Below are 12569 nucleotides of genomic sequence, written 5' to 3' on the forward strand. Positions count from 1 at the left end.
TCTGGGAGGCAGAGGCAGGTGGATCGATGTGAATTCGAGGCCAGCCTGGTCTACAAAGCGAATCCAGGACAGCCTAAGGCTACACAGAGAAACCCTGTCTGGAAAAACAAAAGCAAAAACAAAACAAAACAACAACAACAAAAAAACCAACACACCTAGCCCAGGTAGTTTCATTGTGCGTGGGAGGGAACTTAGATGGGGCTCTTGCAGCAATGAAAGTGAGCATAGGAGCCAGCTGTTCCTGATTTAATGCTGATGGAATGGGCTTTGCCATCCCTTCTCTCTGTGGCTCAAGGCAGGGTGCTGTTGCTTTCTCCCGGAGTTCCTAATGTCAGTTGTGAACCAGGGGGCTGGATGGTTCTGGGCTCAGAAGTTACTTTTAAAACCAAGGTGATATATTCCTCCTCCTCCCAAACCCTGATGGTAGTTTTGCTTTGGTCTCCCCCCCCCCCTCTCTGTGTGTCTGTCTCTCCCCCCCCCCCCCCCCCCGTGTGTGTGTCTGTCTGTCTGTCTCTCTCTCTCTGTGTGTGTGTATGTCTGTCTCTCTCTCCCCCCCCCTCTCTCTCATTTTTTGGGCCTGGGACTCATTATGCTCTACCCGCCTGCCCTGGCACGCGCTGCCAGGGTGGCAGTGGTCGGTTTCTTAGACATGGAAGGCAATTGTTAACTACCACTCGATGGTTTCCTTAGGATCAGAGTTGGGAGTTAGTCACAGCAGGTATGGGGAGCCATGCCAAATTCTGCCATGGCAGATTTTGGCACGGCTCCCCACATAGAGCAAGGGATGTGGTGCGTGCCAGTCTGGTGTGGACTTCCTAGAACCCGTGAACACCACACACCCTAACACACTTCCTTGAGAGAGCTGGTAGAAACTTGATCTGGTTGACACAAAACAGTTGCAGATCACAGTGACAGTTTCCCCTGAATCCCATCAGTGGGGAGGCTGTTCCTTACGGAACTACTAGTGAACTCAGCGGGGTGTGGACCTTGTCCTCTGCAGAGAGCTTGTCCTATGCTGAGGAACAGTGTCGGTGCTAGAACAAAAGGGAGGCCTGCATCTGGCTTGGTCCCCCAGTTCCTTCATTGAAGTCATCCATGGATTCCAGGATGCAGTCTGTACCTAATCTACCATCAGGAATGAATCAGTTCTAAACAGGCTTCGTTCTGGGCTTGGTGATAGACCCTGTAATCCCAGCATGTGGGAACCAGAGGCAGGGGGATAGCTGCAAGTTCAAGGCCAGCCAGGGAAAAAGACCTTGTGCTGTGTGAGTCAATGCGACCCACACCTACAAACTACAGATTGGCGTCTGGGTAGCAGGGGCAGTTAGTTGAACTTATTTCTTTGTGAAACAATTGCATGTGCTGGTTGAGCCTCAGAGACCCAAAGAAGCCCTCCGCACACAGTGAGGGGTGTAGAGGTCTAGCCAGCACAGGTCAGTGAAGCTTCGAAGTCTAAGAAGGAAAGTCAAGCATTTCCCCCTGAGAGGATGCAAAGCCCTGTTTAGTGTCTCTCCTAGCGAGGGAAAAGTGTCCTGTTAAAGGCCTGTCCTTAAACTGGTACAGAACCAGTTTGGCCCCACCCTGTGCCTCCCACACCCACTTAGGGAGCTACTGATTACCTGGAAGAAGACCCAGAATGCAAAGCGGCTGTGATTAAACATAAGAAATTACTGGGAAGGTGTAGTTCAAGGAAGAGATTTGGACAGGGGAAGGATATGTCCCATACGTGATCTCCCCTCCCCCACTGGTCTCCGTGACCCCTTGACTGACTGGTCTCCGCCCTCCCTCATGGTGCCTGTTTTACACGGGGTGCCTGTGAGAAGAGAGGCACAGACAAATGCCCAGGGACTGCCCGCCAGTTCATCCTGGGAGCCCAGCGAGCTTCCTGACTCACGTCTAGTTCTTTCCAAGACGAAGACTGCAGGAGCCGTGAGTCATTTTTTCTTAGTCAGCTGGCTTCTTCTGGGGATGTTGTTTGGCAGAATTAATGGAAATGATCTCCAGGAGAGGTGGTTCCCTGCCACAGTGAGTCGCCCCACAGCTGGGTGGACCGTCACTTGTGAGAAGGAGAGTTAATGAATGCCCCTTAACACGTTCCCTCCGTCACGGATGTGAGCTCAGATGACATTTCTGTCTTGGTGCTATCACTTCTGTCTTTTTCCATATACTGAAAAGCTGTAGAAAGGGGTTTGGTAGCTGGCTAGCTCTGAGCCAATACAAGCCAGCTGCCTTTCTTTGCATATAAATATAGATTTTTTTGGTTTTCAGACCATTTCGACTCACTTGTGTGTCAAGGCTCACAAATTTCAATTCAGAATGTAAAGTGTTGTGGAAATATAGTTTGCACTCCTTGGAAAAAGCTCAAGACGTTTCTTGGCTCCACCGCCCGGCTGCCTAGAGCTGGGGTGCTGGTTCTTTGCAGGGCCGGTTGTTTCACTGCTGTCTGTAACCTTTAGCTTTTTAAATGCTCACCCGCTTTTTTACTCTCTCAAGTGGGAATCAAGCTTTGTTTCAGGTTGTCATTCAGTTTATGTAGACATAACAGTGCATTGATTTTTCTCAAAATAGCAGAGCAGGTGGAGTGCATGGTCTCCTCAAATACCAGTGTATCATTTGCTGATGTGGTGTGCATGCCTTTAATCACAGTACTCTGGAGGCAGAGGCAGAGGCAGACAGCCCCTGTTAGCTCCAGGCCAGCCTGGTTGGTCTATGTAAAGAGAGTTCCAGGAGAAAAAAAGTAACATTTAGACTCAAGTAGAAAAATAAAAATGCATGCCTTTAATCCCAGCACTCGGGAGGCAGAGGTGGGCGGATTGCTGTGAGTTCGAGGCCAGCCTGGTCTACAAAGCAAGTCCAGGACAGCCAAGGCTACACAAAAAGAGACCCTGTCTTTAAAAAAATCAATCTGTCTGTCTGTCTGTCTGTCTGTCTGTCTGTCTGTCTATCTATCTATCTATCTATCTATATCTTTGTGTCCAAAATCTTTGGGAACCAAATAGGAAGATGAACTTGAATATTGAGTGCTCAGTTGCCGGTGTCCACAGAGGAGTGTCCAATTCAAATGTTCTGCGTGCCAACTTTCCTCTGTCCTAGCTCCACTGTGAGTTAAAGCTTAACCCAGTGGTATTAGCTGGTGAACACGGGATCCCGAGAGCCGGTATCTCACTAAAGGCCTCTTTTCTTGTGTGGGTTTATTAGCGTGTTTTTTTTTTTTTTTACCTGCTTTTTCTTTTAAAAGGACACTCCCCAGTTTGACCACAGCTGAAACTATCAACAATTCTCTTTCCTCTTCTGCTCATAGGAGCGGTGCTAGGTGCGCTAGTGGCAGTGTGGGCCCTCATCCTTGCTTGAACCCAAGAATCGTCAAGGTGCTGGTTAACACCAGTTTGGCTCCCCCACCCCCACCCCCACCCCCAGCTACTGATTGGTCAGGTCCTGGGTGGAGCTTAGGTGGAAGGAACCCTGCTGTCCCTGAGCCCCGGAGCCCCGCACATCAGCTCCCAGAACTGGTTAGTGAAGTCTTGCAAACGCAGTGTAGTTTAACTTTTTTTTTTTTTTTTTTTTTTTTTAAGACTTGACTCAGGTCTACACTTTTCTCTCCCGCCCAGCACAGAGAACAGCAGAGTGGGTGGACAAACCCCTCCTCAGTCCATGATCGTACTGTGACAGTGCTGGTCACAGATGTACGACTGCATTTGCTCCCTGAGTGAGGGAGGGGAGGTTATGGCCGAGGGCGGCGGCTGGTCGTGCGCGGCACTTAGCGGGGATCGCTGCTTCCCGGGGACCGGGTGTCCTCCTGCGGGCTCCCTTCCTGCCGCTGAGCCGCACTCTCGCGCACCCCTCCCCCCACAGCTCCCCAGGTGCTGCTGTTGTGCCCTCCGGAAGAGTTGCCCAGCTGGGACCTGCTGGCGGCTAGGAACAAGCTATGAAATTTGAGGTGAAAGCTGTTTGTGTGTGTGTTGAACGAAAGCAAATCCGCACACCCTGTTGTTGAACACATGATAAATCTGTAAGGAACTCTTAAGTAGCGGCCGCCGCTGGGAAGTTAGTGTTAAACTGACTGCGCATGTCACTTCCTGTAACAGCATTCAGGAAGCCCCGAACGAGGGAGGGAGGTGCTGTGTGTTTTCAGTTCTTGGAGCACTCCTTCAGGGAGACGGCCTGGCCTGGCAGAAAAAGAAGTTGGTGAAACGTGGAGCACAGCTCAAGGGCGCTGCGCAGTATAATTAAATTTTGATTTGGTGCACATGTTTTTGTGGCCTCGACAGACTGCAGTCACCCGTGAGACATGCATCCTGGGTAGTGTGTCTGGATCCCTAGTTACAGCTGCACCTCCTTCCCCCTCCCCTCCCCCCCAATCGCTCACTCTTAAAGTGCAGGTCTATCTGACTCACTCTGGAGGTCAGTGTATGGAAAAGTGCTGTAAAATTAACCAGCCAGTTCCCATAGAACTAGAAAAAGTGACAGTTTGGCAGGAATGTTTATTTCTGGTCCTTTGGCTAACAGACATTTCTAATGGACAGGTTCTTCTTAATTGGTAGTTTGAGTTACCAAAACATTGATAAGAGGGACTCCACAATCTTCTAGTTTAGTTTTAATTCCCCCCCCCCCCAAAGGAGGACGTTTATCTCACTGGAACAATATGCTTGATTTTAAATAGTTTTTATTTTTTTTAAGGATATGTGTGGATTAAGAGTTAACTCAAGCCCTAACGTCTTGCTTTCAAGTAACTGAGTTGCCAACTATGCTTTGAGAATTGTTCTGTTTTTCCTTAATAACCTGTGTCTTCTGTCCCTGCCATTGACCTTTCAGACACAGACTATGTCTTTATTAACGCCATTAAAAACAACAACAACCCCAAACAAAGCCAAAACCTGTATCTAGTACTCTGGAGGCAGAGGCAGGCGGATCTCTATGGGATCAAGGCCAGCCTGGTCTACAAAGTAGTTCAGGACAGTCAGGGCTACACAGAGAAACCTTGTCTCACAAAACCTAAAAAACAAACAGAAACTATGTAACCATAACAATGGTGTACGTTGCCAGCGTATGTAAGCCTTTGCTGCCATGCTTCTGGGGCAAGGACTTGCTTCTAGAAATGCCTTCATCCTTATCTTAGCCGCCACGGTGGCCTAAGGATGACGTGACAGTTGCCAGACCCATTTGTCTTTCAGTTTAATTTGTAGTCTCTAGATAATTTCCGGAACTTTTCCATGGCTACCATAAAACTTGATTTGTTCTGTGGTCCACCATTTTCCCCGGCGCTGCTGAAGGTGTGGCATTCCACCCGCCCGTGGCCTCTGCCAGGCTAGGCAAGAGCTTTGCCACCGAGCCATTCTCCTGTTCCCCCTTCCTGGGCAGTGCTCCGAGTGCAGGCACCTGCAGTCTTAGGGACTGATGCTTTAGTAAGGCACGGCTGTCACTCAGCTCCTATTTTTCCTGTGTTACATCACATTTTATGATCTGTCCTTTTTTTTTTTTTTTTAAAGTGGCTTTATTGAGATGTGCACTCATTTCTGTAGAAGTTCACTCATGTAAACTGCATGGTTTGTTGGTTTTTCTCTCCCTCGTCATTTATTTTGTGTATATGGATTTTTTGCCTGCATTATGCAGTGCCAACAGAGGACAGGAAGAGGGCATCAGACCCCTTGGGACTGGAGTTACAGATGGCTGCCAGCTGCCCCCTGGGTGCTGGGAATTGTAGCCATGTCCTCTAGAAGAGCAGCCAGTGGTGCTGTTGCTGCTGAGCCACCTCTCCAGCCCTCCCTGATTTTGATTTTTAATTGCCTTAATAAGTGGCATGGGATTGACCATAGGAGGAAGGCTTCTGAGGATTTTACTTATTTTTTTGAAGGACAAGTTTTTTTGGTTTTTGTTTTGTTTGTTTGTTTTTTGTTTTTTTGAGACGGTTTCTCTGTGTAACCTTGGCTGTTCTGGACTCGCATTGTAGACCAGGCTGGCCTCGAACTCACAGGGATCTACCTGCCTCTGCCTCCCGAGTGCTGGGATTAAAGGCATGCGCCATCACTGCCCCGGCTTGAAGGGCAAGTTTTAAAGTTATATTTATGTACAAATACTCACGCAGTGTATGTCTAACTCGCTCACTAGCGAGCCCATTCGGCCTTGGCCTTTTCCAGTTCGGCAAGTGAGGCACAGATTTTGGACCCAGGACTTTGCGCTCCTGTTGGCTGCAGATTTCTTTTCTGTCCTTTTAATTGGCTCTGAAGGCTTCTACCATCTTAAGTCTTTGTCTTACGAGTTAATCACTGTGAAGGCAATGGTGGGGCCTGTGTTCCTGTGGGCAGGTATAGCCTTCCCATTGGTGACGCAGCAGGGACTTCCATCGTGTGACACAAAGGCACAAAAGGTGTCCTGTTGTTGATCACATGATATTCAATAAGGAAGTGGGGCCGCTACTGGTTACGATGCTTGCTTCTTTCTTTCTTTCTTTCTTTCTTTTTCTTTCTTTCTTTCTTTCTTAATGTTACCTAATGAAAGCTCACGGAGACGCATCAAGGGAGGTTGGCCTGGAAGAGCAGGATGTCACAGGCTCTGCCTCTGTGTCTCAGAAAGAAGGAGGTACATGTTGCAAGTAGCTGTTTCTCAGCGTTCTGTGGCTTCCTGTGATGTGATCACACGACACTGTAGCAGGAACTGTGAGTTTTGACCTTCTGGCTAGAGAGCCCCTGCCCACCACTCTGTCTCCCCCTGCCTCTGCCCTGCTGCCACTTTCAAGTGAATTGCGGACCTTTTGCGGCGTATCCTATGTTTTAAAGTGAATGCCTCATAAGCTTATAAAAATAATGCTTTTTCTTTATCTTTAGACAGCATACCTACCCGTCTTAGAGAAGTAAGTTATAGGAAAAACATCTGTTGTTCTGCCATGGTTTGAGAGATGACTAAAAGGCGCATACCATTAATAGAAATATCTTTTTTTTTAAACTTTTGGTTTTTTATGCGTATGAATGTTTTTGTCTGCACTCATGTCTGTACACCATATGTGTGCAGTGCTTGCACAGGCCACAAGAGGGCATTGGATCCCCGGAACTGGAGAGACTGAGAACTGTGGCTCTGGGAAGTGAACCCAGAAGGATCAGTCAGTGCTTTTAATTGATGAGCCATCAATCTGGTCCTTTGAGGAAAGTTTCTGGTGCATAGATGCCAGTAACAGTTCTTCCTCCTCTTTTTGAAGACACTTTGTAGCTGAGGTTGGCTTTACACTTGCCATTCTCCTGCCCCTAGGCCCCCTGAGTGCCGAGGCTAAAGACAGGTATTGCTCTCTTGCTCTCCTGGCTTATGCCCTCTGAATGACCTGTTGGGGACTATTGTGTCTCCGAGAAGATTTGAGGTAATCTTTTATTTTGCTGTTGTTGTTTTGGTTTTTCAAGACAGGGTTTCTCTGTATAGCCCTGGCTGTTCGCTACTCGCTTTGTTGACCAGGCTGGCCTTGAACTGCCAGCAATCCGTCTGCCTCTGCCTCTGCTAGAGCAGGACTTGGTCTTAACCCCTGAACCCCTGATTGGAGAATTGTCATGGAACTTTACTGTGTATGTGTGTCTTTGCATATGAACTTGAGTGCTTTGTCAGGAAACTTGCGGCCGTTTAATAGGATGCTTTTCTCACAAATTTGGAAAACCTCATCCTGTTTTTCAGAACGTTACAGCTTGAATCAGGGTTGCCACGTTCCTTGTAGGTTTACATGAGGTTGAAAAGGCACCATGGAGATAGGAGGAGTCCTGTTAGCCTCAGTTTTACCAGAGAGCAGTAGAAATGTGCCCCTGCTCTTGCCAGCCATGAAGGAAACTGCAACTGTCTGATCAAATGTCACTGGTGATTTAAATGTGACTTTTGGCAGAAGAGTGCTCCAAAGTGTGGTGTGAGCAGCGTCGCACTTTACTTCTGCCATCCTCCTCCGGCTTTCCGTCTTTTCCCTTGACAGGGTCTCCCACAGAATTGTTTGGCATTTTCAGCTAGGCTGGCTGCCAGCAAACTCTCCAGAGCAGCTGTCTCCCTCCCTGTGCTAGGGTAATAGGTGCTCAGCCCACGTGGCATTTCACATGGGTGCTGGAGATTTGAACTCAGATCTTTGTGTTCTTACTGAACCATCTTCCAGCCTGGGGGAAGATTTTTTCTTTCTTTCTTTCTTTCTTTCTTTCTTTCTTTTTCTTTCTTTCTTATTTTTTGTTGTTGTTGTTTTTTTCCAGACAGCGTTTCTTTGTGTAACAGAGCCCTGGGTGGCCTGCACTCTCTTTGTAGACCAGGCTGGCAGAGATCCACCTGCCTCTCCCTCCCTGAGTGTTGGGAGCATAGGTTTGCGCCACCATGCCGGGCTTGGGGGAGGAATTCTTTAGGGATACTTTGTAAAGGTGAACTTTGACACTCTGAAAGGCAGGGCCTGTATGAAGTGATGCTTAAAAATAGGGATTTTGTTGGCTAGCTAGCAGGTATGACACAAGCCAGATAATTAACTGTAGGCTTCACACCTTCCTTAAAGGACAAGCTCACTGGCTGGGTAGAGGGTGTATGTGTGTGTGTGCGCGCGCGTGTGTGTGTGTGTGTGCGCGCGCGCGCGCGCGCGCGCTCATGTGCATATATTAGGGCGTGCAGGGAAACCCCTTTGAAATATGAAGAAGGAAATGCAATTCTGATGGTTGCTTTAGAGGCGTTAAACCAGAAGGTGAAGAAATAGGGCACGAGCCAGAGGGGATTAATTTTGTGAAGTCTCACAAACATGTAATTCCCAAGTAGGGGGAAAAATCGTGATTTTTAATAAATAAGATTGGGGTAAGGCAGCAAGGGAAAGTGAATTCAGGCTCCTCGCTTCCCCGGAGAGCTGTACCTCACAGCAAAGCCAAGCATGGCGACCCCTGTGCTCTGGAGGCTTAGCTAGGGCTAAGTGAGAGGCCATTATCAAACAGGCACAATTCCCAAAACCAAGCCAGAGAAAGCACCCAGCTTGCATCATGATCACAGACACAGGCCCGTGCAACCCAGTTCCTGCTTGGCCAGCGCTCATTGGCCAGTTGCAACCCCACTTCCTGCCTGGCCAGCGCTCATTGGCCAGTTCCCGGCTACTGTTTTTCTCTCCCTATACAGGTTCACTATAAATCTGGTAGATAAACCTCCCTACTGATAAGACGTGAGATGAATGAGCAGAGTGGCCAGGCGGGGACAGGCACCGCACCTGTGGCCTCGGTCCCAAGCGTATCCGAGCGGTTCATGTAAAGCTTCCAAACACTCGGGCTGAATGGACCTCACAAGGGAAAGTCCTGTTACCGTGAACTCATGGCGTGGTCACGGAAGCCGACTGTTAATATATTTACTGTTTTTATACTTGTTTAAATTGTTGTGTCATATACTTTATCCTAAATGTCTTAGCATATATGTCATTAACTAAAGCTTAGACATATAGTTTTTTTTCCTCCTAAAATATGCAAAGAGAGACACACCTTAAAATGCACTGGAATGTTTTGACAGCAAAGAACTATTTCCATCTTCTTTCTTTCTTTCTTTCTTTCTTTTTTTTTTTTTTTGGTATCTATGTGGGAAGGGGATTAAAACACTAGCAAACCTACTATACCTGCTGTTTTTTTTTTTCCTTGAATGGTGTTATTTCTGTTTTTAAAAAAGCAATACAATGACTGAGGTTTGGCTTTGCCTGCCTTTAATCCCAACACTCAGGAGGCAGAGGCTGGCAGATCTCTGGGATTTGGAGAATAGCCAAAACTGCATATAGTTAGTCCCTGTCTCAAATAACGACAACAAAATAAATATAAACAATATGTGTGATGTTATAAATTCTTCATAACAGGCCTCATCCATCTTTCCGTCCATTTATTTATTGGTTGCGGATCCTGTGGGTGAATTCTTGAGGTCTTAGAACACTTAGAAACACATTTTCTTTTCTTTCTTTCTTTCTTTCTTTTTTAATTTTTAATTTGTTGGTACATTTTCTTTACCTGGCTTCTTTTTTTTTTTTTTACTAAGAATTCTTGTGCAGTTTTTGTTTTCATTCAGTTGCTAGTATTTTTTAATCTAGAGAAACACATGTAGTATAATGAAAAACAATATTTTTGTGTGAGTGTTTTGACTGTATTTTGTGCCACATGTGACTGCCTGGTGCCGGAGAAGACAGAAGAGAGCGCCAGACCCTGCATCTGTGCTGCCTGGAATCAAACCTGGGTCCTGGAAGAGTAGCCAGTGCTCTGAACCACGGAGCCATTTACTCCTTCAACCCTAAGTTACTGGTATTTTTGACTCTCTTAGGATTTAGTGAGCGTAGTTGTAAAACTATCTTCCATGACTTTCACAACTAAAATTCCCTCTGAGCTAGAGCTAGGAATTCATAAAGAAAACAGGAGCAGTTTCACTCCAAAGCCTTTCTGCCTTTCTCCTCCTCCTCCTCCTCCCCTCCGTCCCTCGCTTCTCTCCTCCCCCCAATCGCCAGTGAAGACCGACCCTATCAAGTACTTTAAAGCAGCAAAATGCACACAGAAGACCAGATTCATTTGCTGGGCCTGTTGGCCCTGGTTGAGGTAGAATGATTGTAAGTTCAAGGCCAGCCTGGACTTTGGAGCCCAGCCATGAAAACTTGGGAGGCCTTTTCTCAAATTATAAAATAAACAGAGTATTGGAGCCCTACCTTGGTGGTGGAGCACTTTCCCAGCACGTTCAAGGCAGTGGGTTCAGCATTTGGTGCCGGAAAAACAAGTCAAAACAAAGAATTAACTTATTGCGTGAACAGTAGGATGACTTGGCTGTGCCGTGCGTGTGTTAACTGATGCTGTGGGCAGGCAGACAGGGCCCCAGGGAAGGAGCAGGGTCAGTTGATGTCATCCTTCTGTGTAGGTTGGTCCTTTGATTTTTGAGCTCAGGGCTTGTTTTCAGAGCCTTCCTCTTTGGGCCAGGATGAGATAAGTGTGGGAGTGTCCTAGTGCCCTTCGAGGCAACATCTGGGAGTGCATCTCTAGATAAGCAGGGGCCACAAGCTGAAGTTGGGCAAGTTGTAATTTGTCAGGCAGGTTATCAGATGCTGTTACCTGTGTCCTTTGTTCCACTCCGCAGTCAGTAGAACGTTCCACACACTCATCTGCGGGGGAGCAGTTGAGTCTCTGACTCTTGGGAAGCAGGGGTCTCCCCAAGGACTGGCGAGGGGAAAGGAGGTGTTCAGAGCATGAGACACTTGCTCCTTATTGGAAAGGAGGTTTAATTCAGACCTAGCGGTGCTGCCTCCCAGACATTTCTGAACACGAGTTCTGACTTTTTTTTTTTAACGGCAGGCAGCTGTCTTGATTCTTCATATTTTCCAAAGACCACTGTGGTCTGCTGGAGGCATGGTTAGGAGGGTTGGGGGGATTCCCTGGGCCTTTGCAGTTTCAATCACAGATCTGCTTTCTTAGGCTCTGCCTCCCTCCCCCTCCCCCATGTAAAAGATTTTAATATGTTATAAAATGTATTCTCCTGCTTAAAGCTCAGCCAGAGCCGATGACTAGGATGGTTTTACACCTCATGCGCCTTCCCACTTCCTCTAATACACACGGCTCCTGGCTGTGGATCTACCGATAGGTGCCAGGTAAGCACAGGAGATGCTGGGGGTGGGGGAGCGGCCTCCTGCCATCACATGGGGCCTGAGGCCAGCCTGACTCGCTTCCCCGCACGCAACCTTGCCTTGCTCATCTTCAGGGATGAGGGGGCCAGAGGAAGCTGTTTAGAGGAGATAGAAATACACTGGGAGATTTGTAGCCTTTTCTTCAAGTCAAGAATTTCACTGCAAGACAGAATATTCCAGAGGAAATTATTTCCAAAGCGGTACCTACTTTTTAAAAAATGAAAAGTCTTAAAATGAATTTAAAAGAAATCACGTGCTGAAGAGATGCTTAGAATTTTATGAGCACTGGCTGCTCCTCCCTGGGGCCCACTTTTGATTCCCAGCACCCGTGATGGCTAACAATGACCTATGGCTCTATTTCCAGGGGATCTGACACCCCCTGCTGGCCTTCACAGGCACTGCATGCCCATAGTGCAAAGACATATATAAGGCAAAACACCCATACACTAAAAATAATTATATCTTTAAAAAGAAAAAAAAAAGCATAAAGTCATTTGGAGTACGAAATCGCGCCAGGTCTGCGCAGCAAGGCTCTGTGTAAAACTGTCTGCTGTGAGGTCCAGCTCTGAGCCATTCATAGCCCAGAGGAGCCTGCTTAGCATCGGAGAAAAGGGACTTTATAGCAGTGATTGTTTTTTGTGTCATCATCTGAGGCCCCAGTTAGCTTTATTTCCTTTGAAATTCTGACTTCCAGGACAGTGTGGTATGTGCAGTCACTTGAGGTCACGGCTTGTGGCTGGAGAGGGCTGCAGGTCGTTGGGGTGGGTTGTTGAGTATCCTAGTATAGCGAGTGTCTGTGAGATGCTGTCATCCCCACAAATTACTGGGCCCCCTTTCAATCGGTGAGCCATGTGAGTTGGGGGTTGGGCCCAGGTAGGTACAAACAGCCCCTGGCGAATGATAATTCTTCACAGCGCTTGCTCCAGGGCTCATGGGGCCCCTTCTCTGCCTGGAAACTTCTGCT

General features: G+C 47.5%; 1 protein-coding gene across 6 annotated transcripts in view; it reads left to right on the top strand.

The window, feature by feature from the left end:
* Positions 1-12569, top strand: part of AFF1 (ALF transcription elongation factor 1) — a 154449-nt gene that overhangs the window by 63110 nt on the left and 78770 nt on the right. Inside the window, exon 1 of one of the 6 annotated variants that reach the window (XM_084758226.1) lies at positions 1907-1929. The exons of the other annotated variants lie outside the window; for them this stretch is intronic. The gene's annotated coding sequence lies outside the window, so the exon portion shown is untranslated. Of the gene's footprint in view, positions 1-1906; positions 1930-12569 lie in introns of those variants that run through there. 6 annotated transcript variants of the gene reach the window in all.

The sequence above is a fragment of the Acomys minous genome (genome assembly GCF_964271855.1).
Source record: "Acomys minous genome assembly, chromosome: 15".
Classification (NCBI taxonomy): domain Eukaryota; kingdom Metazoa; phylum Chordata; class Mammalia; order Rodentia; family Muridae; genus Acomys; species Acomys minous.